Genomic DNA, 6000 nt, shown 5'->3' with positions numbered 1-6000 from the left:
CAAAGGAGAAACCCCAGCAAGATGGTAGGAGGGATGAAATCACATTTAGAATCAAACTTCACACATGCCAGTGATGCTTGGAGGGTTCAAACAAACTTTGAGCACACCAGGACCCAGAGACTCCACAGAGATTGAGCCAGAACTGTGTCTGAGTGTCTCCTGCAGAGGTTCGGGTCAGCAGTGGACTGCTGCAGGCACAGGAGCTCTGGTTGCAGGAGACCTGGGTGTGGCATAAGCCCTCTTGGAGGAGGTCGCCATTAGCCCCACCACAGAGTCACCAAAATTTACACAGGACTGGAAAACAGACTCTTGGAGGGCACAAACAAAAGCTTGTATGTACCAGGACCCAGGAGAAAGGGGCAATGACCCCACAAGAGACTGAGCCAGACTTGCCCCGTGAGTGTCCAGGGGTCTCTGGTGGAGGCGTGGGTCGGCAGTGACCTGCTGCAGGGTTGGGGCATTGAGTGAAGTAGTGTGTGCATGGGACCTTTTGAAGGAAGTCACCATTATCTTCATTACCTCTACTATAGTTTGGCCTCATGTCAAACAACAGGGAGGGGACACATCCCCACCCATCAACAGAAAATTGGGTTAAAGATTTGCTGAGCATAGCCCTGCCCATCAGAACAAGACCCAGTTTATCCCTCAGACAGTCTCCCCCATCAAGAAACTTCCATAAGCCTCTTATCCTTCCCCAGCAGAGGGCAGACAGAATGAAAACCACAATCACAGGAAACTAGCCAATCTGATCACAGGACCACAGTCTTGTCTAACTCAATGAAACTAAGCCATGATGTGTGGGGCCACCCAAGACGGACAGGTCATGGTGGAGAGGTCTGACAGAATGTGGTCCACTGGAGAAGAGAATGGCAAACCACTTCAGTGTTCTTGCCTTGAGATCCCCATGAACAGTATGAGAAGGCAAAATGATAGGATACTGAAAGATGAACTCCCCAGGTCAGTAGGTGCCCAATATGCTACTGTTGATCAGTGGAGAAATAACTCCAGAAAGAATGAAGGGAAGGAGCCAAAGCAAAAGCAATACCCAGTTGTGGATGGGACTGGTGATAGAAGCAGGGTTTGATGCTGTAAAGAGCAATATCGCATAGGAACCTGGAATGTTAGGTCCATGAGTCAAGAAAATTTGGAAGTGGTCATACAGAAGATGGCAAGAGGGAACACTGACATTTTAGGAGCAAACTAAAATGGACTGGAATGAGTGAATGTAACTCAGATGACCATTATATCTACTACTGTGGGCAAGTATCCCTTAGAAGAAATGGAGTAGCCATCACAGTCAACATAAGACTCCGAAATGCAGTACTTGGATGCAATCTCCAAAACAACAGAATGATCTCTGTTAGTTTCTAAGGCAAACCGTTCAATATCACAGTAATCCAAGTCTATGCCCTGACCAGTAATGCTAAAGAAGCTGAAGTTAAACAGTTCTATGAAGACCTACAAGACTTTCTAGAATTAACACCCCAAAAAGATGTCATTTTCATTATATGGGACTATAATGCAAACATAGGAAGTCAAGAGATACCTGGAGTCACAGCCAAATTTGGCCTTGGAGTACACAGTGAAGCTGGTCAAAGGCTAACAGAGATTTTCCAAGAGAACGCACTGGTCACAGCAAACACCCTCTTCCAACAACACAAGAGAAGACTCTACACATGGACATCATCAGATGGTCAATACCAAAATCAGACTGATGGAGAAGCTCTATACAGTCTATACAGCCTATACAGCTCTATACAGTCAGCAAAAATAAGATCGGGAGCTGACTGTGTCTCAGATCATGAATTCCTTATTGCAAAATTCAGATGTAAATTGAAGAAAGTAGCAAAAACCACTAGACCATTCAGGTATGACCTAAATCAAACCCCTTACAATTATACAGTGGCAGTGGCAAACAGATTCAAAGGATGAGATATGATACAATACCTGAAGAACTATGGACAGAGGTTTGTGACATTGTACAGGAGGCAGTGAGCAAGACTATACCCAAGAGAAAGAAAATGCAAAATGGCAAAATGGTTGTCTGAGGAGGCCTTACAAATAGCTGAGAAAAGAAAAGAAGCTAAAGTCAAAGGAGAAAAGGAAAGATATAACTATTGGAATGGAGAGTTCTAAAGAATAGCACAGAGAGATACAAAAGCCTGCGTCAGTGATCAATGTAAAGAAATAGAGGAAAACAATACAATAGGAAACACTAGAGATCTCTCCAAGAAAATTAGAGATACCAAGGGAACATTTCATGCAAAGATGGGCTCAATAAAGGACAGAAATGAATGGATGTAACAGAAGCAGAAGGTATTAAGAAAAGGTGGCAAGAATACACAGAATAACTATACAAAAAAGATCTTCATGACCCAGTAACCATGACGGTGTGATCACTCACCTAAAGCCAGACATCCTGGAATGTGAAGTCAAGTAGGCCTTAGAAAGCATCACTACGAACAAAGCTAGTGGAGGTGATGGAATTCCAGTTGAGCTATTTCAAATCCCAAAGGATGATGCTGTGAAAGTGCTGCACTCAATATGCCAGCAAATTTGGAAAACTCAGCAGTGGTCACAGGACTGGAAAAGGTCAGTTTTCATTCCAATCCCCAAAAAAGGCAATGTCAAAGGATGCTCACACTAACGCACAATTGTACTCATGTCACACGCTAGCAAAGTAATGCTCAAAATTCTCCAAGCCAGGCTTCAACAGTACATAAATCAAGAAATTCCAGATGTTCAAGCTGCATTTAGAAAAGGTAGAGCAACCAGAGATCAAATTGACAACATCCGTTGGATCATCAACAAAGCAAATGAGTTCCAGAAAAACATCTGCTTTATTGACCATGCCAAATCCTTTGACTGTGTGGATCACAACAAATTGTGGAAAATTGTTAAAGAGATGGGAATACCAGACTACCTGACCTGCCTCCTGAGAAATCTCTATACAGGTCCAGAACCAATAGTTAGACCTGGATATGGAACAACAGACTGGTTTCAAATTGGGAAAGGAGTATATCAAGGCTGTATATTGTCATCCTGCTTATTTAACTTATATGCAGAGTACATCATGAGAAACACTGGAATGGATGAAGCACAGGCTGGAATCAAAATTGCAGGGAGAAATATCAATAACCACAGATATGCAGATGTCACCACCTTTATGGCAGAAAGCAAAGAAGAACTAAAGAGCTTCTTGATGAAAGTGAAAGAGGAGAGTGAAAAGGTTGGCTTACTCCTCAAATTCATAAAACTAAGATCATGGCATCTGGTCCCATCATGTCATGGCAAATAGATGGGGAATCAATGGAAACAGTGACAGACTTCATTTTTGTGGGCTCCAAAATGCACATGGTGACTGCAGCCATGAAATTAAAAGATGTTTGCTTTTTGGAAGAAATTCAGTGACAAACCTAGACAGCATTATTAAAAATCAAAGACATTGCTTTGCCAACAAAGATCTGTCTAGTCAAAGCTATGGTTTTTTCCAATAGTCATATATGGATGTGACGGTTGAACTATAAATGAAGGTGAACACCAAAGAATCGATGCTTTTGAACTGAGGTGTTGGAGAAGACTCTTGAGAGTCCCTTAGACTGCAAGGAGATCCAACCTGTCAATCCTGAAGGAAATCAGTCCTAAATATTCATTGGAAGGACTGATGCTGAAGCTGAACCTCCAATACTTTGGCCACCTGATGTGAAGAACTCACTCATTGGAAAAGACCCTGATGCTGGGAAAGATTGAAGTCAGGAGGAGAAGGGGTCGAGAGAGGATGAGATGGTTGGATGGCATCACCGACTCGATGGACATGAGTTTAAGCAAGCTCTGGGAGTTTCTTATGGACAGGGAGGCCTGGCGTGCTGCGGTTCATGGGGTCGCAAAGAGTCAGACACGACTGAGCGACTGAACTGAAACAACAAGGTCCTACGTTATAGCACAGGGAACTATATTCAATCTCCTGGGATAAATCATAATGGAAAAGAATATAAAAAGCAATATATATATATATATGTGTGTGTGTGTGTGTGTGTGTGTGTGTGTGTGTGTGTGTATATATATATATGAATCATTTTGCTGTATTGCACAGTTTAACACAATGTTGTAAAGCAACAATACTTCAGTAAAATAAATTTTTTAAAAGTAAAACAAATAGAATGATTTGGAAGATTGAGATGGACACATATACACTATTGATACTATGTATAAAAAGATAACTAATGAAACCTACTGTATAACACAGGGAACTCTACTCAACGCTCTGTGGTAACCTAAATGGGAAGGAAATCCAAAAATGAGGGGATATATGTGTACGTACAGCTGATTCACTTTACTGTACTGCAGAAACACATGTTGTAAAGCAACTATACACCAACAAAAATTAATTAAAAAATATATTTGAAATAATAGGATGATATCTGTGTTGAACTGTAAATAATAATGACAGGAATGATAACAGTGCTTTGGACGGAATGTTTGTGTCTCCCACAAATCCATATGTTGAAGCCTTCACTTCCAACATGGCTAAATTTGGAGACTGGCCATTACAGGATTATAGCTCAGTGACGTCACGGGTAGGGCCCTGGTCTGACAGCATCAGGGTCCTTAGAGGGAGAAGGCAGCAGCTCATTCTCTCTGAGAGCTCAGACCAGCTGAGTGCTCAGCCCTGGAAGCCAGGGAGAGAGCCGAGAATCAGACCTGCCCCGGGCACTTGGGGCCTGCAGCCCCCAGGATCTGAGAGAAGTAAATTTCTTTTGTTTCAGCCCCCAGTCCATGACATGTTGTTATGGCAGGCTGGGGCAGTGATGCGGATAGCCATAACAAGACCATTTATTGAGTGTTCACCACACGAAAGCTTTACACGGGTCATATCACTGAGTTCCTACAATAGCAGTGATCAATACGCATATTTTATGTAAAAGCTGAATCACAGACAATTAAGTAAGCTCTCGAGTTTGCACCACTAGGACCTACAGACAAAGCCCAGACTAGTCATGTCAGTACAATCCTGCCTCAGGACTGATTCCAAGAGCTGCTGATATCACTGATGCTGGACAGTGATGAAGAGAGATTTGCATTAATGATCTAGCTGGATCCTGAGTTACAAATGCCCTCCACATCCAGGGAGGTCAAGTAACATTCCCAAAATTAAAGTGTTAGTCACTCAATTGTGTCCAATTCTTTGCAACCCCATAGGTTATAGCCCGCCCAGTTCCTCTGTCCATGGGATTTCCCAGGCAAGAACACTGGAATGGGTTGCCATTTCCTCCTCCAAAGGATCTTCTCAACCCAGGGATTGAACACAGGCTCTTGCATTGCAGGTAGATTCTTTACTGTCTGAGCTACCAGGGAAGCCCCAGCACCCCCAGAAGACCCACTACTCTCAGGTCAAAGAGGCAAGACTTGAAAGTAGGTCTTTCTGATTTCAGGAACCATCCTTCCACTGCCCTAAATTTTATAGCATTTCAGCAAAGAGAGGAGAAACATGCTTTTCAGAGGAACTACAGAGAAAATACTCAGAAGCTTTGACATATTGGAGGAAAGTGTACCTCACAAAGTGGGCTGAAGAAGATCACATTTGAGCTGGAAGCAGAGCCAGATCTGCTGGCACCCAGCTGGTGATCTTGCCCTTGACCCGCTGTCTGACCCTGGCTCATAACCCAGGTTCAGTTCAGTTTATGCAAAGGTAAATGAAGCCTTCATCTGATTACATTTGGGTGGGGTAACTACAGGGCTTCCATGGTAGCTCAGCTGGTAAAGAATCCACCTGCAATGCAGGAGACCCTGGTTCAATTCCTGGGTGGGGAAGATCCCCTAGAGAAGGGATAGGCTACCCACTCCAGTATTCTTGGACTTCCCTGGTGGCGCAGGTGGTAAAGAATCTGCCTACAATGCAGAGAGACCTGGGTTCTATCCTTGGGTTGGGAAGATCCCTTGGAGGAGGGAATAGTAACCCACCCCAGTATTCTTGTCTGGAGAATCTCCATGGACAGAGGA

Source organism: Odocoileus virginianus, chromosome 1 (assembly GCF_023699985.2).
Source record: "Odocoileus virginianus isolate 20LAN1187 ecotype Illinois chromosome 1, Ovbor_1.2, whole genome shotgun sequence".
In the NCBI taxonomy this organism is placed as follows: Eukaryota; Metazoa; Chordata; class Mammalia; order Artiodactyla; family Cervidae; genus Odocoileus; species Odocoileus virginianus.
Note: the sequence above shows the minus strand (reverse complement) of the source record.